Source organism: Podarcis tiliguerta, assembly GCF_965153285.1.
Source record: "Podarcis tiliguerta genome assembly, chromosome: 13".
Taxonomy (NCBI): Eukaryota; Metazoa; Chordata; class Lepidosauria; order Squamata; family Lacertidae; genus Podarcis; species Podarcis tiliguerta.
In genome coordinates, this window is record NC_139546.1 from 2,595,397 (window position 1) to 2,622,209 (window position 26,813).

General features: G+C 44.3%; 1 protein-coding gene across 6 annotated transcripts in view; it reads left to right on the top strand.

Moving 5' to 3' along the window:
* The window catches only part of LOC310661537 (poly(rC)-binding protein 3-like), a 246,593-nt gene that overhangs the window by 63,490 nt on the left and 156,290 nt on the right, over positions 1–26,813 (top strand). For 3 of the 6 annotated variants that reach the window (XM_083407851.1, XM_083407832.1, XM_083407837.1), the window contains exons 1-2: positions 247–308; positions 10,734–10,835. The gene's annotated coding sequence lies outside the window, so the exon portion shown is untranslated. Of the gene's footprint in view, positions 1–246; positions 309–10,733; positions 10,836–26,813 lie in introns of those variants that run through there. The other 3 variants (XM_083407852.1, XM_083407840.1, XM_083407843.1) reach the window with 1 other exon arrangement.

Here is a 26,813-nt window from a genome sequence, read left to right on the forward strand (position 1 = left end):
TTGCTTCTTAGGCCAACTGGGCGGATTGGAAGGATGCCTGCCTGCCCTGCTGCGTTCTCCTCACCTCACCCTCCATGCCCTGACCCCCAGTGCACCCTGGCATGTGACAAAGACACACGAGAGCAGAAGCAGCCAAGCAGGCCGGGAAGTGCTGAGACTGCACAGTCGTTTGGGCCTACTCAAGTTATTCAGGCCTAACTGCTAACTGCTGAGTCACTCTGACATGGGACTCATTCTCTTTATAAGTGGCAGCCATTTTCTCTCTGTGTTCTCTGTAAGATTTCAGTCAGAGTCAGTCTGCCTCAGTGGTGAGCAGAGTCAGTATGTAATCTCAGTCAAACTGTTTGGAACCATGTTGTTTATGAAAAAGTTTATTTTAACTCAGTCACCGAAGAATGGATGCTTTTGAATTATGGTGCTGATGGAGACTCTTGAGAGTCCCATGGACTGCAAGAAGATCAAACGTATCCATTCTGAAGGAAATCAGCCCTGAGTGCTCACGGGAAGGACAGATCGTGGAGCTGAGGCTCCAATACTTTGGCCACCTCATGAGAAGAGAAGACTCCCTGGAAAAGACCCTGATGTTGGGAAAGATGGAGGGCCCAAGGAGAAGGGGACGACAGAGGACGAGATGGTTTGATAGTGTTCTCGAAGCTACCAGCATGAGTCTGACCAAACTGCGGGAGGCAGTGGAAGACAGGAGTGCCTGGCGTGCTCTGGTCCAGGGGGTCACGAAGAGGCGGACACGACTAAACAACAACAGCATTTTAACTTAGTAAAGCTCTTATTCTTTCACTTAAAAACTATTAATTTACACTGCGCGTCACACCCAGGCGCACCCACCTCGGGCGCTGGGAAGATATGTGCCACCACTGGCATGGATAGCTTTAAAAGTGAATTTGACCAATTCATGGGAGGAGAGGGCTGTCAGTGGCTCCTAGCCTTGAAGGCCATGCTCTGCCTCTACAGTTGGAGACAGCACTGTTTCAAAATGCTGGAAACCACGCGAGGGGAGAGTTCTGCTGCTCTTGGGCTCATGTTCTGCTCCCTGGCTGACCCCTGTGAGAACAGGATGTTGGACTAGATGGGCCACTGCATGATCCAGCAGGCTCTCTTTATGTTCTTATGCATGTTCTCACTGCTTGTGTGTTGTGCTGTATTGTGAAAGTCTACACTTGTTCTAAGCGGATAGAATTTATAAATAGCTGTAGCATGTTGAATTACCAGATGCTTTGCTTTTAGCAGCATAGACTAAAAGACTAGGATACAAAGATACACCCATTTTAGTCTGTCTCAGCACCTCATCTGCAATATGGGAGTAATACGGTAATACAAACCTACCTTACAGAGTTGTTGTAAGGATTGCAGGGAAGTAATGAACATGAAGTGCTTTGTATTGAAAGAGCCATTTAAATGATCCTTATTGCCATTGTTACTTGGCTAATTTTATTACCTTTTGCATTCTAGCTATATAAAATCACAGACGCAGTAATATAGATTTGTTGTGTATGTCAAGGAAGCAATATAGCAGAAGTTTAATTGGTGTGATGGTTTTGATCTTCCATCTCCAAATTGACATTTCACTTCTGAAAAGGAAGGAGGAAATGTATTCCCCACATCAATCAGACATAACAGGAGTGCCTTGTTAAAAGGATCATTAGATAATCAATAGCTAGAAAGAAATTACTCAGTGCTATGGATGTAATGTCTAGACAAATTGTGCCCTTTGGTTATATGGCAGTGTATTCATAGACTAGCATTAGATTCAGAGCACAGTTGAGGTTTTTGAAGGATCAACACTTTAAAAGGAGAAACTGTAAAATTATGCAGTTGCTACCATTACTGACACATGTTGAATTCAAGTGAGGCTGTTATGTACTGAAGTTCTCACCCTGGGCCAGCAGGAGGATACTGTGGATAGTTATGCAAATGAAGGATCGAAAGTGACGTTCAGTGATTGGATAGTTTTAGAAAGTTGTTACAGTAACGTGGTACTGGAGCTCTATATAAGCAGGCTGAGCCCTTCAGTTCAGTTCTGTCCTGGCCTGTGAATAAACAAGAGCTGTTTGGAGAATCGCTGTGTCGTCCGATATGTTCACCCACAACTTAACAGAGGCCACAAATGGCCCTGAGAGCATCAAGACATGATGATTCTCTGAGATACTGTATGGTGAACAAACATGGCTGTCACAGCATCACCTCCTAACACTCCAGTGGCATTTGCACCCTCATTTGCAGCCTGCACATCAGCAGGGGAAGCACTTTCTGCCTGTTCCAGATTCTCCAGCTCTTCCTAGCCATGTTAAAGGGGCGGGGGGGGGGAGTTTAATAGCCCTCAGACCATCTCATGGAGGAATTTGGTGAGGTGTGGATTCTAGAGAGGGCAAGGTTAAGTATATTTATTGTGAACCAAAGTGCAAATAAAGCTTGTCAGATGGGAGAGAGACTAGGCTGTGGGCACATTGCAGGCAAGTGTGGAGGCTGCTGAATCCCAAATGAGATTTAGCTACAGGTGGAGCAGTCATGCTTCACAGCACACTCAAAGCAGATGGGCAAGTGAAACTATGCTTTAGGTTGTTTTGCGCATTTACTCTCAAGTAAATTTGAAGATACTATGGTTCATTCATGTCTCGCTAAACTCAGGTCATGTTAACTATAAAACATATAAAATGAACAACATCAAAACAAAAAAGTGTAAAGGGAGCTAGTGAATAGTATATTCCATGAATGCATTAATATATGTGTTGTTCTAAATTGTAATGTATTTAATTAAAAAGGTGCAGGTCTGGGCAATAACCTTGAGAAAATGTATACTGTATGTGTGAATGGACAAATAGCTCAGAATGTGGAGCCGTGAGTCAAGTAGTATCTTGGAAATGGAGGTTGTCCTCCTCCCAGGTACAGACACAACTTGGTTAAAAACAATTTGCCTGAAATAATTGCTGCTAACATCATCATCATCATCATCATCATCATCATTTTATTTGTATGCCGCGTTTCCACATTTAAAAACCATGCTCAAGGTGGCTTACAATATGAAAAGATTTACATAGTTACAAACATAAGAAGGTAGTCATAAAAATAAGTAAAACACATCAAAAACTACATAAGCAAACTGAACAATTTCCACATAAAAATAAAGATACAAAAAATGAATATCGGTAACAGCAAAAACTCCCGACAAAACTTTCCCCAAAATACCCCACCCTGGGCCAGGTGGAGAGAGGCAGGAACCCAGCAGGTCAGACTAACAGGTACTTGGCTTGCGATATCACAATTCCAAGCATAACACCTATCGCTGTGTCTGTGGGGATGGGATCCTAACAGGTACCTGCTGCCATGCTAACGTATAACAAGGCAGGTACGTGCTAACCACATTAACTGTGGAGTTGAGACCACCAGTGGTTGTTTGATGGGTTGCATGCATGTCTACTCAGAAATAAGTTTTTGCAGTGGGCTTCCTCCCAGGTAAGTGAGAATAGAATTGCAGTCTTAACCTTGAAGTGAGATAGGTACATAGAAGTAGTATCATGGGTGTAGCCAGGATTTTTGTTAGGGGGAGCAGGCCTTTTATGGGGGGGGGGCAGAACCTCAGTTAGCTACATATTTTCTTGATTTTTCTTAATGGGGGAGCAATTGCCCCTCCCTGCCCCATCTTGGCTACATCCATGACTAGTATATTAAATCTGTATGTGCCAAAAAGCCAGTAAACTTAGAATTGGAACTGTCATTCAAAGAGTGAGACATGTGACTTAGCAGGTGATAGTCAAGTAAGTTTTACTCATAGTAGGCACATTGAAATTAATGGGCACAACTTAGTCAGTTTCATTAATTTCAGTGTATCTACTCTGCGTAAAACTTAGATGATTACTACCCATAATTTTTAACAAATTATGATGATGAGTATTTATATAGCCCTTTATTAAAATCCTGACTACTTCAAACAACTCCTTAAGGTAGGTCAGTATTATTGTCCACATATTGCAGTTGGGGTGATATAGGGGTGAGGTTTACCGACAGTGACTTTCCATTCTGCCAGTCTCAGGATATATAATCTGAAGATTTTGTAGACTAAAACAAGGAAAGGAAAGTAGATACCTGAAAACATGCAGTGTACATGTCAACGTTTCTGAACAAGTGTAGAGAAATAAAAGAAGTTTGTTGCATTGGGAATAAAGAAGGAGACATATGCATGAAAAATTATGGCTGGGAAGTGTGGGAAAAGATCAGAACATTGTGGGGGAATGGCAATTGATTTTGACAGGTATATAAATCTAGGGATGGGGTCTGAGCACTCACAATCAGTGCAAAGGTAGTGAGAGAAAGGACAGCTGTGAATTGAACCAAAGACAAATTTCCCCAGGGAACACTGACTGGGTGATAGGCAGCAAACCAAAGTGAAGAAGGGAAAAGTATACCATCAGACAGAATTTATTTTTCATTATTTGTGAATTTTAAAGAGCACCATCCTGTACATACCTATTCAGAAGTATGCCCTTTTGGGTTCAAAGCAACTTGCTCCTATGTAATTGTGTGTATATATATATATATATATATATATATATATATATATATATATATATTTTGGTGTCCTCGGGTGTCTTCCCGTGTAAAAGTTGGGGTGTCTAGGCGACGTTTCGACGAGGTCTCACTCGTCATCTTCAGGCTGGTGCTTTCGGCTTCTTGTTACTGGAACAGAGCAGGATCTCAGTGTTTGAGTTCTTATAAATACTGTTGAGGAGGTGTGGTGTATAGCCTCCAATGTTCTGGGCAGAGAGGAGGTTCCCAGGCTAGTGTGCCTTTTCTTCTTTTGTTCCTTAATTACTTGAGGGATATCTTGAGTGATTTCTTGAGTGATTTCCTGAATCCCACTTAGGTGGGTCATTAGGTGTGGATTAGTTGCTAAAGCCTTCGTGTCTTGAACTCTTGAACTTTGTGAAGAGTTTTTCTGAGAAGATGGCTGTACTGCACTTGGTTGTGCTCTGGCTTGGCTTCGTGTATAGGGGCGAGCTGTGGTTTTGTGGCCTGTGCCAGCCAGATCTGTGTAGGGATTGCAGGGGGGTGCAGCATCCGGAGGTGCCACCCTGGTTTGGCTACTGGATGGTGTCTGTAATTTATCTGTGGAGAGGGTCTGGGTTTGGGTCTGGTGTGGTTGATTGGTGATGGCGTTCTGTGTGCCTCTGGATCTGGTGTCAGATTTTGTGGGGAGGGCTAATTTCCAGATGTCTGGCAAGCGGGATGTGTCGTCACGCTTGTTCATGTTGTGAGGGTGTTTCTCTATCTCGATGGCTTCCATGATTATTCTCTTGTGGTGATGTTCCATGTTAAAGAGCAATTTGGAATCTGCAAAATTAATTTCGTGTCCTGTTTCTTTCATGTGTTGGAAAAGAGAGGAAGTTTTTTCTTCTTTTTTGACGGCATTCTTGTGTTCTGCGATACGTGCATTTATTCGTCTGTTTGTTTGTCCAATGTACGTGGCTGGGCAGACTTTGCAGGGTATTTCATAGACCCCTTGGTTTTCCAACTGAATTTTATCCTTGGGGTTTCTGAGGATATTGGCTATTTTTTGGTTGGTGCAAAAGGCTGTTTTGATATTGTGTTTATGGAGGATTTTGCTAATTTTATCTGTAGTGCCCTTGATATAAGGAAGGAGGGCTATGCCATTGTTTTCTTCTGTGTCTTGGTTTTTGGGGGGTGTTTCTTTTTGGATTAGCTTCGTAACCCTGTTTTGCTGGTATCCATTGGCAATTAACACATTTGAGAGATTCTGTAACTCAGTGTTCAAGTGGTCTTCGTCAGCCAGGCGTTTGGTTCTGGAGATGAGAGTCTTGGCTACGGAGTTTATTTGTGCAGGGTGGTGGTGTGATTGTGCATGTAAGTAGCGGTTGGTGTGTGTTTTTTTCCGGTAGATAGTGTGTCCTAGGGAGCCATCAGGTTTTTTGTAGATTAGGACGTCAAGGAAGGGAAGTTGGTTGTTGGCTTCTATTTCCATAGTGAATTGTATTTTGGGGTGTAGGCTGTTGAGATGTGTGAGGAAGCTATCCAGTTTTTCCTTCCCGTGTGGCCAAATTACAAAGGTGTCGTCAACATATCTGAGCCAAAGTTTGGGTTTGTGTTCTGACTTGTCTAAAGCATTGGTTTCAAAGTGTTCCATGTACAGGTTAGCGATGACCGGTGAGAGGGGTGATCCCATAGGTGCTCCTTCTATCTGTTTGTATCTTTGTCCATTGTGGATGAAGTACGTGTTGGTTAGGCAGTGGTTGGTCAGGTCCAAGATGTATTCGGGGGGATTGTATTTGTTTTGAATGGCTGTCAAGGCTTCATTAATGGGCACTTGTGTGAAGAGAGATACAACATCGAAGCTCACAAGTAGGTCATTGGGTTGTAGGTTTTGCTTCTTTATTGTTTCTATGAACTGGAAGGAGTTTGGAACGTGTGAAGAGATGGATTCTGCATAGGGCTGAAGTTGCTTGGCGAGAAATTTAGCGAGATTTTGTAGACAAAAATCTCTACAAAAAATCTCGCTAAATTTCTACAAAAAAATCTCGCTAAATTTCTACAAAAAAATTTCTACAAAAAAATTTCTACAAAAAAAAATCTCTACAAAATCTCGCTAAATTTCTCGCCAAGCAACTTCAGCCCTATGCAGAATCCATCTCTTCACACGTTCCAAACTCCTTCCAGTTCATAGAAACAATAAAGAAGCAAAACCTACAACCCAATGACCTACTTGTGAGCTTCGATGTTGTATCTCTCTTCACACAAGTGCCCATTAATGAAGCCTTGACAGCCATTCAAAACAAATACAATCCCCCCGAATACATCTTGGACCTGACCAACCACTGCCTAACCAACACGTACTTCATCCACAATGGACAAAGATACAAACAGATAGAAGGAGCACCTATGGGATCACCCCTCTCACCGGTCATCGCTAACCTGTACATGGAACACTTTGAAACCAATGCTTTAGACAAGTCAGAACACAAACCCAAACTTTGGCTCAGATATGTTGACGACACCTTTGTAATTTGGCCACACGGGAAGGAAAAACTGGATAGCTTCCTCACACATCTCAACAGCCTACACCCCAAAATACAATTCACTATGGAAATAGAAGCCAACAACCAACTTCCCTTCCTTGACGTCCTAATCTACAAAAAACCTGATGGCTCCCTAGGACACACTATCTACCGGAAAAAAACACACACCAACCGCTACTTACATGCACAATCACACCACCACCCTGCACAAATAAACTCCGTAGCCAAGACTCTCATCTCCAGAACCAAACGCCTGGCTGACGAAGACCACTTGAACACTGAGTTACAGAATCTCTCAAATGTGTTAATTGCCAATGGATACCAGCAAAACAGGGTTACGAAGCTAATCCAAAAAGAAACACCCCCCAAAAACCAAGACACAGAAGAAAACAATGGCATAGCCCTCCTTCCTTATATCAAGGGCACTACAGATAAAATTAGCAAAATCCTCCATAAACACAATATCAAAACAGCCTTTTGCACCAACCAAAAAATAGCCAATATCCTCAGAAACCCCAAGGATAAAATTCAGTTGGAAAACCAAGGGGTCTATGAAATACCCTGCAAAGTCTGCCCAGCCACGTACATTGGACAAACAAACAGACGAATAAATGCACGTATCGCAGAACACAAGAATGCCGTCAAAAAAGAAGAAAAAACTTCCTCTCTTTTCCAACACATGAAAGAAACAGGACACGAAATTAATTTTGCAGATTCCAAATTGCTCTTTAACATGGAACATCACCACAAGAGAATAATCATGGAAGCCATCGAGATAGAGAAACACCCTCACAACATGAACAAGCGTGACGACACATCCCGCTTGCCAGACATCTGGAAATTAGCCCTCCCCACAAAATCTGACACCAGATCCAGAGGCACACAGAACGCCATCACCAATCAACCACACCAGACCCAAACCCAGACCCTCTCCACAGATAAATTACAGACACCATCCAGTAGCCAAACCAGGGTGGCACCTCCGGATGCTGCACCCCCCTGCAATCCCTACACAGATCTGGCTGGCACAGGCCACAAAACCACAGCTCGCCCCTATACACGAAGCCAAGCCAGAGCACAACCAAGTGCAGTACAGCCATCTTCTCAGAAAAACTCTTCACAAAGTTCAAGAGTTCAAGACACGAAGGCTTTAGCAACTAATCCACACCTAATGACCCACCTAAGTGGGATTCAGGAAATCACTCAAGAAATCACTCAAGATATCCCTCAAGTAATTAAGGAACAAAAGAAGAAAAGGCACACTAGCCTGGGAACCTCCTCTCTGCCCAGAACATTGGAGGCTATACACCACACCTCCTCAACAGTATTTATAAGAACTCAAACACTGAGATCCTGCTCTGTTCCAGTAACAAGAAGCCGAAAGCACCAGCCTGAAGATGACGAGTGAGACCTCGTCGAAACGTCGCCTAGACACCCCAACTTTTACACGGGAAGACACCCGAGGACACCAAAACCTGCATTCCTGTACCCGTGAAAATCTACGAAAGCATATATATATATATATATAGTGTTGCATCCTAAGAATGCTTGCCAAGTGTTTTTAACAGTTACTATCTACAAGATATTATAGGAAATTATTTTGTCTGTTGGCATCTGGGCACCTCTTAAGTTTGTAACCAACTTCTGCATTATGGTGCCTGAGATCAAGAAGCAGGTTTTCACCTTACCTTGAATGCAATTGGACACCATTTTGAATCAAGATGGTGGAATGGACCTTTCAAAACAGAACTGATCTTTTGTTTTCTTAGAATTCCTGAGCAATGCCAGGTATGAGGCTGTTAGTTTTTACACAATAAAAATAACAGAAGCACAAAACAGCAAGCGGTGGAATAGACAAAAATTCCAGGGTTAAATTGATTAAAACTAGTATATCCAAAATATCCAATAGAACAAAAACAGGTATATAGCTAGCGCCAAACTGAAAACAAACTTGCTGACTACCAGGAGAGCCTCCTAACTTCATATAACATGTGCCCAACACATGTCTTATAAATGACTAATGGTGCTCAAATACAAAGTGAATATATTAAATGCATGTCAGCTACACAATTTTCACTAATGCAGTGGCAGAGTGTGTCTCATTGGCACCTGTGTGTGTGTGTGAAAGAGAGAGGGGGGCAAGGAGAGGGGCAGAGGACAAACAGTACCCCCTGTGCCTGCCCTGCTGCCTCCTGCTGCCCTCTGCGGATCTGGGGAGGGCGACATGAGAAGAGTGCAACAGACACGCACCTCTTGGTCCCAGCCTCGCCAGCAAAGGTAAGGTTGGGACTGAAGGGCACATGACTGCCACATCCCCGTGCCACCATCCCTGAGCAATCTTGGAAGGCTGGGATCTGGGGAACATGGTGCGAGGAGGACGCAACAGCCACCCCCCCAACCATGTAAGATGCAGTCTAAGGGCTGTTGCATATGCAAGCCTTTAGGTCAAATGTTAAGAAACAATAATAAACAATAGCAAAAAGCTATAGATGCTAGCTGAGCACTGCCGCATGGGTAATATATTTTAAAGTACACAAAAATGTTGTCCTTTTTCACTTGTTTCATGACTTCCTAGCAAGTTACAGTAGATTGCAGTCTTAATGAGGTAAGTCAGGTACAGAAGCCTAGACCAACTCCCAAATTCTGATTTTAAGCACTCATTATAGCTTCTGCTTGACCCAGTGAATTTGCCACCAAATGTTAAAACACTGCATCTGTTTCTGAATCAATAGACTGGGGTTTGTTTTTTGGTTAACTTCGAATTCAGGTTCAACTGACTTTCAATAATTATTTAGATTCTATTCCAGTTTGAAGGGGAAATGTGGTTGGCTCAGTCTGGTTTTCAATTCATGGCTAGTTTGACATCTTGCTTTAGTTTTTCCTTCTGGTTATACTTGTGGGATGTAAAACTGCAGTCAAGTACAACATTCCTACAGTGGACATGTTAGGGGATGTTTTGTACCACTCAGGAGAAGACTTCCTGTTTCCTCCTGAGCTAGGACAGACTTCCACTACATGTGACTCCATGAGGGTGTGGTCTGTTGTACTTGCATGGAGGAGCACATGGCCCCCATATTCTGATCAGTGTGTCTTCTCCATTTCGTATGTTGCTGTGTGTTTGGAGAAGTGACTGCTTAGTTGCAGTCACTTGGGACTCACTTCTTTATGGAATAGTTCTAGTTGTTACGTAACCTAAGCCTGCCTTCAGGGATATGTCTGTGAACCTGAATGAATCTGTGAGTAAACTACTGTGCTTTTATATTAACATGAATCAGATTCTTGTGTTTATTCTTTTTTAAGAGGGATCAGAAGGGATTTTACCAGGAAGGAATCTTTAATAGTAAGACTCAGATGATCCAGCAACAAACTGATCGCTGTGTAATTTAAAAAGGGGAATGTTTGGAACTCTGCTAGAATATGGAACTCGCTAGCGCAAGTTAGGAAGGATATTATTAAATAATATATCCTCTCCTGCCTCCCTAATCATCCCCGCAATACTGGGCAGACCAGAGACCCTGGAGAATTGAAGTCCATTAAGAAGTACTTTTGCACATGTACAGTAATTTTGACAGGTTTGGGACATTTCCAATTAGTGTATTCCTTCTGCTGCTACAAAGCAATATCTGGTCCGGATAACTAGTTGGTGAAGTATTGTCTAAAAGTGTTTGATGGCTCTTTTTCTTCTTTCAGCTAAGGCCCATTCCTTCTCTACTACACAGAGCACTGCACCACAACAAACGTTCAGCACGATGCTGGTTCCTAAAGAATGAACTGAAGCAGGATCCTGGACTGGTAAGTTACTGGTTTAATTTGTTGTGATGAATTATTTCTGTAACTGCACTGCAAAACATGGTGGCACTGAGGAGGCAAAGAGCTTGTTTGATCCTTTTATGGGAAACAAAACCCAGCGTTTTACAAAAGCCTGTAGTTTGGAGTGTTAGGAAGCTGAATGTTTTTGAGTGTTGAAGAAGACTTCATTATATATGTCAGTCATTAATGCATATTCATTATTCCTCTCCTCTATCCAGTTAAATAAGTGGATATTTTCTGCTGGATTGGAACTGATCTCTAGGAACATTGTTCATAAAACATGTACCATGCTATGGGTATGTTTACAGCTAAAATTGGTTCTCTCTTCAGAGATTCCTGGGAATAGGAGGGTTGTTTTCAGAAGTGGAGGGGCTAGGGATAGCTAAAAGCCAAATTTAAATCCCCAGTCTTCTGTAGGGGAAGCCATGAGAGTTAAACAGGTATGTCTAGTGAAGGCATTGCAAAGATATTTAACGAATGTGCCAGATGAAGCTCCCTGGGGAGAGCATTCCATAAGTGGGGAGCCACCACGGAAAAGGCTGATTCTTGTGTTGCCACCCTCTGGACCTCTCATGGAGGAGGCACACAAGGGCTTTAGATGATGCTCTCATTGGTTCATCCAGGTAGAAGCAGTGAGACAGTCCTTGAGGTATTGCAGGTCTGAGCCACAACTGAACTTGGTGAGAAAAACAAGAGTGGATTAAATAAGACTGGAAGGGAAACAGGCAGAGCTGGCATGTTGTTGTTGTTGTTGTTGTTTAGTCGTTTAGTCGTGTCCGACTCTTCGTGACCCCATGGACCAGAGCACGCCAGGCACTCCTATCTTCCACTGCCTCCCGCAGTTTGGTCAGACTCATGTTTGTAGCTTCAAGAACACTGCCCAACCATCTCGTCCTCTGTCGTCCCCTTCTCCTTGTGCCCTCAATCTTTCTTAGCATCAGGGTCTTTTCCAGGGAGTCTTCTCTTCTCATGAGGTGGCCAAAGTCTTGGAGCCTCAGCTTCACGATCTGTCCTTCCAGTGAGCACTCAGGGCTGATTTCCTTAAGAATGGATACGTTTGATCTTCTTGCAGTCCATGGGACTCTCAAGAGTCTCCTCCAGCACCATAATTCGAAAGCATCCGTTCTTCGGCGATCAGCCTTCTTTATGGTCCAACTCTCACTTCCATACATCACTACTGGGAAAACCATGGCTTTAACTATGCGGACCTTTGTTGGTAAGGTGATGTCTCTGCTTTTTAAGATGCTGTCTAGGTTTGCCATCACCTTTCTCCCAAGGAGGAGGTGTCTTTTAATTCCGTGACTGCTGTCACCATCTGCAGTGATCATGGAGCCCAAGAAAGTAAAATCTCTCACTGCCTCAATTTCTTCCCCTTCTATTTGCCAGGAGGTGATGGGACCAGTGGCCATGATCTTCGTTTTTTTGATGTTGAGCTTCAGACCATATTTTGCGCTCTCCTCTTTCACCCTCATTAAAAGGTTCTTTAATTCCTCCTCACCTTGTGTCATCTGCATATCTGAGGTTGTTGATGTTTCTTCCGGCGATCTTAATTCCGGCTTGGGAATCATCCAGCCCAGCCTTTCTAAGGCCCATTTGACTTCACTCTCCAGGATGTCTGGCTCAAGGTCAGCAACCACACTACCTGGGGTATACAAGACATCCATTTCTTTCTGGTATAGTTCCTCTGTGTATTCTTGCCACCTCTTCTTGATGTCTTCTGCTTCTGTTAGGTCCTTTCCACTTTTGTCTTTTATTATGGAAATCTTTGTACGAAATGTTCCTTTCATATCTCCAATTTTCTTGAACAGATCTCTGGTTCTTCCCATTCTGTTGTTTTCCTCTATTTCTTTGCATTGCTCATTTAAGAAGGCCTTCTTGTCTCTCCTTGCTATTTTTTGGAATTCTGCATTCAATTTCCTGTATCTTTCTCTATCTCCCTCGCATTTTGCTTGCCTTCTCTCCCCCGCTATTTGTAAGGCCTCATTGGACAGCCACTTTGCTTTCTTGCATTTCCTTTTCATTGGGATGGTTTTAGTTGCTGCCTCTTGTATAATGTTACGAGCCTCCATCCATAGTTCTTCAGGCACTCTGTCCAACAAATCTAAATCCTTAAACCTGTTCCTCACTTCCACTGCGTATTCATAAGGGATTTGACTTAGATTGTATCTTACCGGCCCAGTGGTTTTTCCTACTTTCTTCAGTTTAAGCTTGAATTTTGCTATAAGAAGCTGATGATCTGAGCCACTGAGCCCTTCATGGATCACTGCCTTGCCGTGGCGAAGGGGCTTGAATAACTCAGAGAAGCTATGAGCTATGTCGTCCAGGGCCACCCAAGATGGACAAGTCATAGTGGAGAGTTTTGACCAAACGTGATCCACCTGGAGCAGGAACCGGCAAGCCACTCCAGTATCTCTGCCAAGAAAACTCCATGGACAAAGACAACAGGCATATAAAAGCTGGAAGATGAGCCCCTCAGGTCGGAAGGCGTCCAACATGCTACTGAGGAAGAGTGGAGGACAAGTACAAGTAGATTCAGAGCTGATGAAGCGGCTGGGCCAAAGCCGAAAGGACGCTCAGTTGCGGTTATGCCTGGAAGTGAAAGGAAAGTCCAATGCTGTAAAGAAAAATATTGCATAGGAACCTGGAATGTAAGAACCATGAACCTGGGTAAGTTGGATGTGGTCAGAAATGAGATGGCAAGAATAAATATTGACATCCTGGGCATCAGTGAACTAAAATGGACGGGAATGGGCGAATTCAGTTCGGATGACCATCACATCTACTACTGTGGGCAAGAATCCCGTAAAAGAAATGGAGTGGCCCTCATAGTCTACAAAAGAGTGGCAAAAGCTGTAATGGGATGCAGTCTCAAAAATGATAGAATGATCTTGATACGAATCCAAGGCAGACCTTTTAACATCACAGTAATCCATGTTTATGCACCAACCACTGATGCTGAAGAAACTGAAATTGACCAATTCTATGAAGACTTACAACACCTCATAGAAATGACACCAAAGAAGGATGTTATTCTCATTATAGGGGATTGGAATGCTAAAGTAGGGAGTCAAGAGATAAAAGGAACAACTGGCAAGTTTGGCCTAGGAGTTCAAAACGAAGCAGGGCAAAGGCTAATAGAGTTCTGCCAAGAGAACAAGCTGGTCATCACAAACACTCTTTTCCAACAACACAAGAGACGACTCTACACATGGACATCACCAGATGGGCAGCATCAAAATCAGATTGATTATATTCTCTGCAGCCAAAGATGGAGAAGCTCTATACAGTCAGCAAAAACAAGACCTGGAGCTGACTGTGGCTCAGATCATCAGCTTCTTATAGCAAAATTCAAGCTTAAACTGAAGAAAGTAGGGAAGAGCTGGCATGAGTGAGTGGCAAAAAGCTTTTCTTTCCTTTTTGGGAAAGAATTGGGGGAATTGTTTTTTTGAAAGAAGGAGGATTTGTGTTATGGGACAGAAATTTGTGGGGAGGGGGCTCAGAGGGGAAAAGAGAAAAACTTTTTTTGAATACAAGTGGGACAGAGGAATAGGAGTAGGGTTTGCATCAGAGCATGATAAGATCCCTGATGCAACGCAACCAAGACCCACCTGGTCCAACGTCCTATTTCAAATTGCTTCCAGCCACATGCCTATGGAAGATGTGCGTGTGGAAGATAAGCATGACGATGTGAAGATTACGACTCTCCTCTTGTCTGTCATTTATTGAACATGGTTTTCATTTACCTATCATAGCTGTCAGGTGGGGCATCCATAAGCGGAGCTGGGACAGAGTAGGGAGGAGAATCTTTGGGAAGCAGCGCAACAAAGTCTGGGGAAACTTGCAGTGCTGCCACTGCTTCACTTTTGGGGGAATCAGCTGCTGCTGTTTGTCACACACTATGCACAACTCCTTATCCAAGGAGCTCAGAGCAGCTGCTGCTTCTTGCTAGATAGCCCAATTTGGCCAGAACTGCATAGTTTCAGCAACAGCATAGTTTTCCATAGTTGAACCTGAAGGTTATTTTGTAGATAAAATGCTGTGAAAGACAAGCAGGTACATTTTTCTTGTAGCTCATTCTAGTAAAAGCTGCAGAAACATTAATCAAAGTGCATGTCTTACCCGGCAGTGCTAATGGAATGTAGTAGCCCAGTGCTGAAATACTGAGTGAAATATGAGCAGTTCACAGAAGGCTGTTCTTGAAGGCTGGCTGCTTAATGCATGTGCAGTCCACCTTTTCACCCTCCAGAGCTGTCTCCACTGCTGCTGCTGCTGCTGCTGCTGCTGCACCCATTCTCTCTCCATCCATTGACTGCCCTGCGCTGCCATCCATCTCACCTCTGCAGTTTCCATGTGCTGATCTGCCCCTTACCTGACACCCACCACGGCCCTTCTTGAGCCCTTCAGTTTAGCTCCCTCCCTCTCTTCTTATCCGCCCAGTGCTGTGAGCTGCCATGCCCTGCTGGATCAGCCCTGTCTAGTCCAGTGCCACGTTCTCACAGTGCCTAACCAGATAGATGCCTGTGAGAAATCTGTAAGCAGAATTTGACCACAAGAGCGCTCTCCCATTCTGTGGGTTCCAGTCAGCACCAACCCTCATATGAGGAAAGGTGAGGTGACTGCCTCAGGCGGCAGGATCCACAGGGACAGCAGATCCTGCCTCCAAGTAATGCATTGCCCACTGCTGCTGCTGCTGCTGCCACCCAGTGGCGCCAATGACTGCACACTTCTTGGAAGATGGATCTGCCTCCTCCTCAGCAGCCCACCCCCCCCCATTTACAGTGGCCTCTTGGCAAAGAGGAGGTGCTGCTGGTCTCCCCCACCCTGTTCCTGTTGTAGATCTTTATCCCCCCGATCTTGATGTAGATCTTCACTCTCCCCTTCTTGGCTGGAGGGGGGCATTTTGTGGCTTGCCTCAGGTGCCAAAATGTATTGGGCCAGCCCTGTTTCCAGCAACTGGTTTTCAGATGTGGTTCCACCAGCATATGAGTTTTCTGCTGGCAAATCCCCTCTCTCCTCGCGCGTGTGTGTGATCCACCTCTCCTAACCCCTCTAGTTGGCAGATTTGGTAGTTTGGATTGCTCTTCAATAAGTTGATTTTTCTTTTCAAAATTGCAATGAATTATGTGTATGTCCAACTTACTTTTTTGTGTCTTGTAGTCATCTTGATATCTTAGTACATCCATCAAAGCTGACCAATAATACATCGGACTAGTGTGAAAAAAATCCTATATTTAAATGTTTTATTAATAATCTTATTACTCTTGGGTAATAGAGTTGAACAGGGTTTTTGTATTCCACTGTATGTGTTGCCAGAAATGTGTGTCAGCTTCTGCCAATTGTCTTCATCCAGTGCACTGAATGCTTAGTATGACTTTACTAGTCTGAAAAGACAATTTGTAACCTGAAATAAGCAGCCCAGGCATTTGTTCATGTAACAGTTTTGATGAATGCATCCTGTGTTTCTTTAGTAAGGAAAATACAACACCTTATAAAATACTTCTTTTACAAAACTCTGCAGAGTGGGACTGAATGAAACTGAATGACCAAACACATATGTTGTATCATTTGTGGCCCACCTCCAGAGATGGAGCCTAATGAAAGACAGTGGATTCCTGAACACTCGGAGAGATTTTCCAGAGGATCAGGCAGGTGATCCTGTTGTGACTCTACTCTTGCTGTGGAATAGCAGGCTGCAAAGACCATCAGGACCGTTGCCCCAGTCCTGAGTACCCTCTCTGGTGCTGTGGAGCCTGTTTCGCCTCCTGGTGCTTCAGGGGCCAGCAGACAATGGAACAGGCTGAGCAATGGCTGGAACACTAAATGTGTGCTAGAGTGCATAATGATGCTTGCTGTGTGGTGTTGCAGGCAGTGGAAGAAAGCCTCCAGTGCATCCTCAGGTGGTCCTGCGGCAGAACGTATTTTGGGTGGTATGGGTATAGTTAACACCTGCTACAGTGGAGGGAGCCCTGCAGTCCCTCAGACCTTTTTGCCCAAAACCTTTGAGGATAATGTCCCTTGACTTGGCACAGTTTTCGCAGCAAACCCAAATGAAGCATCCATCACTGTCCAGCTCTGGGGTCATTTTCAGTTGATGCTGCCAGGTGATGCAGAAGTGTTGCATCACAGCTGTTTTTGTAAATCCAGTTGCTGCAGTGACAGGGGTGGGGGTGGGGGTGGAGGTGCAGGGACTATGGATGGGACCCAAAGCTGCCATGGACTGGAAGTTCCACAACTCCACCTTCGGATAATGCTTACGCCGGGTTCCAAAGTACACCAGTATAGAGAACTTTATGCATATTGCAAATCAATTAGACAGCTGTATTATTATTTTTTAAATGCTACTAAAAGGGCTGGTTAACCAGTCTGGAGAAGAACAGGAAGGATGAAAAGCATGAAGAACTTCAAGAACTTTTCTCTTCCTTAATTGGAATCATGCCAGTTAACATTTAGGTGCAACCAAAGTTAAGCTATTTGTAGTAGGAGTTTAGAGAATGATTCAAAAGAAATTAGTCTGACTCAGAAAAGTTTTTTCTAAAATTGCTTTTATTGTTACAAGAATAAATAAATGTAATTGTTTCTTAGCAGTATCTACACTGCAAATGTTATAGTGGTTTTATTTATCCATTTAATTATCATGATTTCCCTCCCTAGTATTTTGATAAATGCAACTGAAATGAAGGTGCAGATGATTGTGTTAGGGTCCCAAAACCTACCTGCAAAGAATCAAAGTTCCCAGAAGGGGACTGTAAATTTGACATCAGTCAACTACAGCACAGTTAAACAATTACCGTTGCAAGCCCAAACATGTCTACTCAGAAGTAAGTCCTGTTGAATTCAGTGGCATTTACTCCCAGGTAAATTGGGTTAAGATTGCAGCCTAGGTGTTTCACAAGTTAACTGGGATGACCTTCAATTATTCTCTGTTTAATTTTCCCCATCCCATCATACAAAACAGATGATTGGTCAGGGCTTGGTAATGGTTCATGTTTCTGGTGAATGTGGAATGCCTACTCCAGGAATGAAGGAACTGGTGAACTCTGTCCTCACTGTGTGTGTAAAGAAATTAAAATTCTCAGATGTGAGGAAATATGCTCTTTGAACTCTTAATTGCCACTCAACTTATATACAGATATACTTTTAAATATTTCCCACCAAAATACTGTATTTTGTACATGTAAATAAAAAGTTTTGATACTGTTTTTCTTCTACATAATTAATAAAAAACCTTTTTACAAACACTAATACACACAAACACATTATAGTATTAAGCAAAATTAAATATGCAACATATATATGCCTTTTAGAAAGTAAGGGCAAAACAAATGCCAGTTGTGAATTTCAACTTCTTGTTAATTTTGAGAACCTGCTTGCTTTGTGTAGTTATTAAGAAGTAGTTGGCCTCCTTCATCTCCACATGGACAATTGTGGCGCATTGTATTTTCTTAAGAACATGGGTGGGGGGACGTCTTTAAAAAAGTGGTATACTTTTCTTTTCCCTGACCCTAACAATTAAACATTACAGCAATATACATTACTTCAGACTTTAAAGGTCACGACTAATTTAAGAAGTCTGAAAGTAACGCTCAGGCACTTCCTAGAGGGGTGTTGCTCTGCTCCACAGAGGCCGTGGGTATATAGTGTTTCATAATATAAAGCACCTTTTTCTTTTTTGCCATGCATGAGCAGTTGAAACTCCACATTGTTTTTCTGCACAGTTGTTGCTGCCATTCAGAGCTGTATCAGGGCAAACATTAAAACAATGCTACTTGATACTAGAACAGTGGCGATGGCAGGGTGTTTATATATATAGATGTAACATGAATTATAGTTGTTGTTGAAAGCGTTCTGAAGAACAATTGCAGGTGCTAGTTGTCCTTGAACCAAAAATAGCTGCTACATAGAGAACTGGATGCTTGTTTGGTGGTTCAGGGAATATTTTTATAATGACATCTTCAGCTCATGGCAACTGTATGGTCTTGCTGTATTCATAATACTTCCATCTGCTCACATAATCCTTTGTGCCCATTGAGTGTTCCAACTCTTCCCTTGCCCTGAGTAAAGAAAAGCAGAGTTGCCCACTGATTCACTATTTTTCTTTGGCCTTTCCTACTCTTATTCTCATCGGCTGCAAGCAACAACATTGGGGCTCTCCTGTCATTCATGCTTGCAGTGGTTGTTCAAACTGAGAGGTGCCATGAGCACTCAAGGACTTTCTGTACTTAGAAGAACCCAAGCTGGATAAGACTGTTAAATTTGGATGTGGGGTATTTCCTCCCAATTCAAGCAATAGCTTCAAAAGTGGGATTCTTCCTGAGAACTGGGAGCAGGCGAGGAAAGGGCTAAATCCCCCTTCATATCTGCTGTGATTCTTGCAGCTATAAGCTCCCCTCCACACAGAGGCTGTTCTGTTAAGTAAAAAAACCCCAACACATTCAATGTTTGGTTTGGCTCCTTTGTAAACCAGACCCTTGTTGCAAATCTGTCTGACCTTTGCGGTGAAATCGCTGCTGAAAATTTTCTGCATCCAACACGGATCTTTAAATTTCAGTTTCACCTAAATATCATGGCTAATTGGCACCAAACATATATTTATCTGTGCTTTAAAAACAACAAACAAACAAACAAACAAACAAACAAACAGCAAAACAACTTACCGGTATGACAGTAAATTCTAAAATGCCAATTATGTGTTGTTGACTTCCTTATGTCAGTTCTGAATCTTCTGCCTATCAGTTGTAATTGGTGGCCACCAGTTCCATAGTTCTGAGAGGGGATGAAGCATCACTCTTTCTCCATGCAATTTGTCATTTTATAAACATCTTATCCTTCCTCTTCTTTGTTTCCCTTCCCTATATGTATGTGTGCTTTCCTGTTCCAGCCACTCTTGTTCCAGCCACTCTTGTTCCAGCCACTCTGTTCTTTTCCCCACTCCCCCTCAGTTGTGTCTCAATACTCCATGCCACTGAGCTTTTTATAGTTCTGTTTTGGGGTCCCCTCTCCACCATCCCCCCCCCCCGATTATGTGTGTGTGTGTGTGTTCCTTGTTCACTGTGAGTCTGCTGGTACTTCTCTCTTGTGTGTTGGTGGTATGGTTTAAACTTTGTAAACATTGCCGTGGAAAACCTTAGATCCGTATTAGTATATAGATAAGAAGTTGGTGGGCTGTGAGAAATTGCATGGGGAGGGGACAGGACAAACAGCTGGGAAAATCCCCTCCCTGTTTCAAGTGCAACAGCATGAGATTACTGAGCTCAGGGACTTCCTCCTCATCTAGTCCTCATCTCGCTATAAAAACAGAAATGCTATATATTGTTGACTGCTGAGGTCTGGGAAATGGATACAGAAATACTGTATTCTTAAGCTCCCTCTCCCAGGAGCTTCCATTATAACAATGATGGAGCAATTCACTAGGTGCGGGGGAGGCCACCAGCATGGATGGCCAAAGGAACAGATTTATTCATGGAGGATAACTCTCTCCACAGCTATTAGAAACACGATAGCTAAGTTGCACAAATGCAGTATAACTCTTGAGCTCTGGATGCTAATGGCAAACAGTGCAGGACTGTTGCCTTCCTACTCTGCTTGTCAGAGGCACCTGGCTGCCTGACAATGGAAGCCACGCTGAGCTGGATGGACATTCTGGTCTGATTCCAGCAAGACAGTGTTTCAAGTCTGCTCGGCTGCTCATCTTTCGCACAGCATTCCCACCCTCAGGGAGCTTGTGAGGCCGCTGAAGCCTCTGGAGGCTTGCTCATAAGCCGCTGTCCATTCAGCACTCTGTTCTTTGCCTTCTGAAGAGATTCTGGCTGTATACAGACAATGTGTTTTCAGAAGCCGCATTGTACAGTTGTCATCGCTTACATTACACATGTGGTTTTTGTGTCCTGCTAAGCCTGTGTTTCTGTTGTGTTTCAAGCTGTAGTGTAGCTACTGCAGTAATGTTTGGATAGGTGTCTGTTGGGTAGGGCTCATGAGGAGCAGAACGCTCTCCCTGCATATAGTTACATGGGTTTGCATTATTTAATCACTTTGAAAGGATGGGTGCATATCTAAGAGAGAGGGCTGGTGGTAGCTCTGGTCCCTGTCCACTTCCCCTCCCCTTCTTTATTGCCTTGTCTTGCTTTGCTTGACCCTCCTTTGTTCCACTTGACTCTGCTTGTGGGAACCTGAGCTCTTGCTATGAATGTCCTAATTGGACAAAGACACTCATTCTTCTGGAGCCATCACCTGGAACAAAATAACCTTGTGTGGCCATCCAGAGCAGTTGTAAGGCATCCAAAAACTTCCTGACACTGCCACATTCCCACTGATATTCTAGCAGGACAAAATATTAAAATACTCTAATACACCAAACATTAAAAGCTTCCCTGAACAGGGCTGCCTTCAGATGTCTTCCAAAAGTCTGGTAGTTGCTGTTCTCTTTGACATCTGGTGGGAGGGCGTTCCACAGGGAGGGCGCCACTACCGAGAAGGCCCTCTGCCTGGTTCCCTGTAACTTGGCTTCTTGCAGTGAGGGAACCACCAGAAGGCCCTCGGAGCTGGACCTCAGTGTCCGGGTAGAACAATGGGGGCGGAGACGCTCCTTCAGGTATACAGGACCAAGGCCGTTTAGGGCTTTAAAGGTCAGCACCAATACTTTGAATTGTGCTCGGAAACGTACTGGGAGCCAATGTAGGTCTTTTAAGACCGGTGTTATGTGGTCTCGGCAGCCACTCCCAGTCACCAGTCTAGCTGCCGCATTCTGGATTAGTTGTAGTTTCCGGGTCACCTTCAAAGGTAGCCCCACGTAGAGCGCATTGCAGTAGTCCAAGCAGGAGATAACCAGAGCATGCACCACTCTGGTAAGGCAGTCCGCAGGCAGATAGGGTCTCAGCCTGCGTACCAGATGGAGCTGGTAAGCAGCTGCCCTGGACACGGATTTGACCTGTGCCTCCATGGACAGCTGCGAGTCCAAAATGACTCCCAGGCTGCAGTCCTGGTCCTTCAGGGGCACAGTTACCCCATTCAGGACCAGGGAATCCTCCACACCTGCCCGCCTCCTGTCCCCCAAGAACAGTACTTCTGTCTTGTCAGGATTCAACCTCAATCTGTTAGCCGCCATCCAACCTCCAACCTCCTCCAGGCACTCACACAGGACCTTCACCGCCTTCACTGGTTCTGATTTGAAAGAGAGGTAGAGCTGGGTATCATCCGCATACTGATGAACACCCAGCCCAAACCTCCTGATGATCTCTCCCAGAGGCTGCATATAGATGTTGAAAAGCATGGGGGAGAGGACAGAACCCCAAGGCACCCCACAAGTGAGAGCCCAGGGGTCTGAACACTCATCCCCCACCACCACTTTCTGAACACGGCCCAGGAGGAAGGAGCAGAACCACTGTATGACAGTGCCCCCAGCTCCCAGCCCCTCAAGATGGTCCAGAAGGATGTTATGGTCGATGGTATCAAACGCCGCTGAGAGATCCAGCAGAACTAGGAAACAGCTCTCACCTTTGTCCCTAGCCCGCCGGAGATCATCTACCAGTGCGACCAAGGCAGTTTCAGTCCCATGATGAGGCCTGAATCCCGACTGGAAGGGATCCAAATGGTTCCGCTTCTTCCAGGCGTGCCTGGAGTTGTTCAGCAACCACTCGCTCAATCACCTTGCCCAAGAATGGAAGATTTGAGACTGGGCGATAGTTGGCCATCGTGGCCACATCTAAAGTTGGTTTTTTAAGAAGCGGTTTAATAACCGCCTCTTTCAGTGGGTCTGGGAAGGCTCCCCCACGGAGGGAAGCATTCACCACCCGACGAAGCCCATCACCCAGTCCTTCCCGGCTAGCTTTTATAAGCCAGGATGGGCAAGGATCCAGGAGACAGGTGGTTGGTTTCACTCGTCCAAGCAGCCTGTCCACATCCTCGGGGGTAACAGATTGGAATTGATCCCACACAACTTGACTAGACAGAACTCTAGCATTCTCCCACCCCAGCCCTGCTCCCACGGTGGAGTCTACCTCTTCTCGAATCTGAGCGACTTTATCTGCAAAAAACTTTGCAAAATCATTGCAGGAGATCATGTGGAGCAGGTGGTTCCGCTAAATTGCGAACCACTTGAAAGAGTCTCCTGCTGCTGTTTTCCGCAGATGCAATAGAGGCGGTGAAGAAAGTCTTCTTCGCTGTCGCTATCGCCACTTGGTAGGCTCGACATTGAGCTCTAACCCGTATCCGGTCAGATTCAGAATGGGTTATCCGCCACCGGCGCTCTAGCCGTCTCAACAATTGTTTCATTGCCCTCAGATCCGTGGAAAACCATGGGGCTGTCCGGGCTCCATGCAATCGGAGAGGGCGCTTCGGAGCCAAACAGTCAATAGCCCTGGTTAACTCCACATTCTTGAAACCCCTGTCTAAAAAGGGGGTGTCTGTCATAAAACCATTTTGCCAGCAGGAAGTTTCAATACTCTGCAAATTTGACCTGAAATGAGGCCTCTTTGTTCCTCCTTAAGATCATCATGCAGCCAGTTAAATTCCAGACACATAAAAACATGTTATTTTAGGCCCAATCATCGATCTTAAGATAATTATTTCTTAAACCATTGTCAGGAGTCAGGGAAGCAGAAAAAGGCAGCAATGGTATTTCCCAGGGCAGAGCTGCTTGTTGCATGGTGCTCTGTGTCTGTTTCCCCCTGAGGGTTTTTCTTTTATTACATGAAGCGAGTTTTCGCAAGAATGAGGGGACTGTTTAATTCTTTCTTTCCTAGCAATGTATCTGTTTAAAATAGACCACCCCTAGCTCTCTTTCTCTCAAAGGGTTAGAAGGTATGGGGCCTGGATCTGTTCTTTCTCTAGGAGAAAAGCGGCTCATTGTGGTTTTGAACAGCTAGAAAGGAGAAAAATGAAGGGGTAATAATAATAATAGCTGTTATTGTTATTATTATTATTTTTTTGTATCCAACCTATCAAACTTGGTTGCCCAGCCCCTCTGGATAGCTTCCAACAGAGTACATAAAAGCAGCACCACCACCAGCAGCAGCAACAACAACAGAACATCAAAGATTAAGAGCTCACAGAAGCTTTACCTGATAAAATTAAGCCCCTGAGGGAAAGAATCACTAAACTACATGGAACTTATAGTTCCCCTCTTAACTTATCTCACTTGGATCCCATCCACTCTAGTAATATATATGTCTCATACAGCCCAATAAGTGACATTTCATGTTGAGCTTTTTTTGAACTTGGCAATAGATGAAAGTCACTATAGTTGCATGCAAACATTTTTGAGAGGGTCTTTTTGGATGTGTGTGTGGAGGCGGGAGGACTACCTGTGATTGCCTTTTGTGGAGTGTTTGAGAGCTGGCCCAACACTTTCTTCCCCTCCCTGCGATGGGGAGAACAGAATGACCAAACTGGGAGAACCACACATTCAGATGCCTGCAAAACCTATCCTTTTGGTCATTAACTTCCCTCCCTAAAGTGACAGGATTGGGGAGAGGGTGCACCAGCTATATCGGGTGAGGAACCTCAGGTCCCGAGGTCCATCACACCCTCTGGGCACCTCTCTCTGGCTCTCAGAATTCTTCACCGCCCATGCCCAGGCCATGCCACTCTCCGCCCATGCCCAGGCCATGCCACTCTCCTTAGGCCTCACAACCCTGCTCTACACCTTCCTCACATGCCTGGCTGGAGTGGGGTGGAAGATGGAGAGTTGTGTATGTAGAAACCTCTGGCTTTTGCATGGCTGAAACATGCCACGCTATACAAGGTGAAAGAGGCATATATTGCTCCACCCACTTCTTGCCTCTGCTCACCACTAGCATGCGTTTCTCCACCTCTGAGCAAGAAGGTTGCCCTCTGGCCCAAGACATGCTCCCCCCGCAGGGAAGAAGAGGGAAAGGGGCCTGCTCCGAATCGCATGAAGCGGCTGCAGAGCCCTGGAGACCCCAGAGGGCAGCCCCCGCCATTTCCTCCCTAGGCATGGGAGGAGGTCAGCTGCGCCTTCTACTCACTGAGAGGCTGCTGAGGGGACAGCAGATCTGGCCTCCAAGGAGGGTGCCACAGCCGTTGCTGCCACTACAGCAGCAGCCGTGGGTGATGCATTCCTTGGGGGCATTCCTTGCTGCTCCTGTGGTAGCCTCACCTTGCCTCATGTATGGGCTGGTCCTGCCAGAGAGGATTCCCAAGCAGACCTTTTTTCAGGATCCCTGCTGCATGCACTCAGATGGTTTCTTTTCATAAAGGCAGTACAGGGGTACCTCGGGTTAAGAACTTAATTCGTTCTGGAGGCTAATGGGGCCTCCTGCTGCCACCGCCACACAATTTCTGCTCTCATCCTGAAGCAAAGTTCTTCACCCAAGGTACTATTTCTGGGTTTGTAACCTGAAACGTCTGTAACTTGAAGTGTCTGTAACCCGAGGTACCACTGTATGTGTTGCTTCTGGCACACTAGTGCTAGTTGAGTAAGCAAAGTTAAAATATTGCTTGCTGTGAATGTGAAATTATTGGTAGTACTAGGGTGGTAAGAAAAAGCTAAGACTGTTGGACACCTTATAGTGCAAAATTATATAATTATAAACAATAGACTCCAGCAGTTGAGCTTGACAGCAGGAGACTGTTATTTTGCAATCATATCTTCAAGGCTCATTAGCTGTGGATTTACACACTAAATAAAAGCTTCTCGGTGGCTAGAATCTGTAGTGGCATTTTATTCAGATATTTATGCAGAGATCCACAACTGTCAAAATCCAAATAGCATTGATATGGTGGTTGTAAGTGGGCGTTCAATATGCCCCTGAGAGTGCAATGCAGAGCATTTTAGAGTTTAAACAAATCCTGTATCTAACTTCGTGTACAGTATGTAAAGGCATGTATAAAATGAGGTGAACCCTACATAAAGCAGGCAGCACACAGTTCTGAACTACAGGATTGTAGAAAAGAGATTCAAAGGGCATGGAGCTGTTATTTTAGCTTTCTTCTGTAAATGCTATTAAAATGCTTGCCGAATGCAATGTTTCTTTTCCACCCTTGCTCTAGGATTCTTGGTGGTAGAGGTATCAATTCAGAATTTAGCGTATACGTGCATCTGATGTTATGCATCATAGCACCACTGTATAAATATCAATTTAGTACAAACGCTGGGCTCATCTTATCCCCTTGCACATGTGCCCAGTGAGTGGGGGGACATTGCCTTTACTGGAGGGCCTTCTGCCTCACCATTACCTTGGGGGGAGGCCTACCCACCTCTTTCACGCAAGGAGCATGGGCCCCAGCAGGCAAGCTATTCGTCCTTGGTAATGCTCTAGTAGGGATCCCCAACTTTTGGGGGCTCATGGGCCACATTTGTAATTTCAAGGAAGTGCCATGGGCACTGTGACCTTCTGCTGTTTTTGTACATAATATTGTATGCACATGCATTATTAGAGTAATTAAGGTGAATGTATAGGTAAGTATATTGGAGGACTTAAGGTAAATGTTAGGTGGGAAGGGTGAGTGAGTTTGGAATATTAGTAGTGAGTGGTGATTGGATGGGAGTCTTCAAAGGTAATCTTAATGATTGAGGTGAGATAGTTTGGAGTCAGTTCAGTTGAGGATGGAGTTGGAGTTTGGGTAGTGGGTGGTAGATGGCATGAGAACTGGTGGTGGATGTGAAGCAGGCTTAGTTTATTGGAATAGGATCAGTACTGTAGTAGCCATTGTTGTATATGTCATAAAGTAACAAATGAGATAAAGAAAAACTTAAAGCATACACTTATGCGCACTAGGTAATCATAAAACACTTGGTGTGCGATTCCTCTTATAATCCAGTAACTTGCTTGGAGAGAAGTGGACCAAGCTTAGCTAAGTGGAAAGTATCAACCAAGTGAGGATAATGCGAAAAGACAGACAAAAAGGAGCTAAAGCATGAATAGATCTTTTTAAAGAAATAAAAATAAAATAGATGTAAAAATTTGATGTGCATAAAATGTTATGTAGAGGTTTGCATTTGCA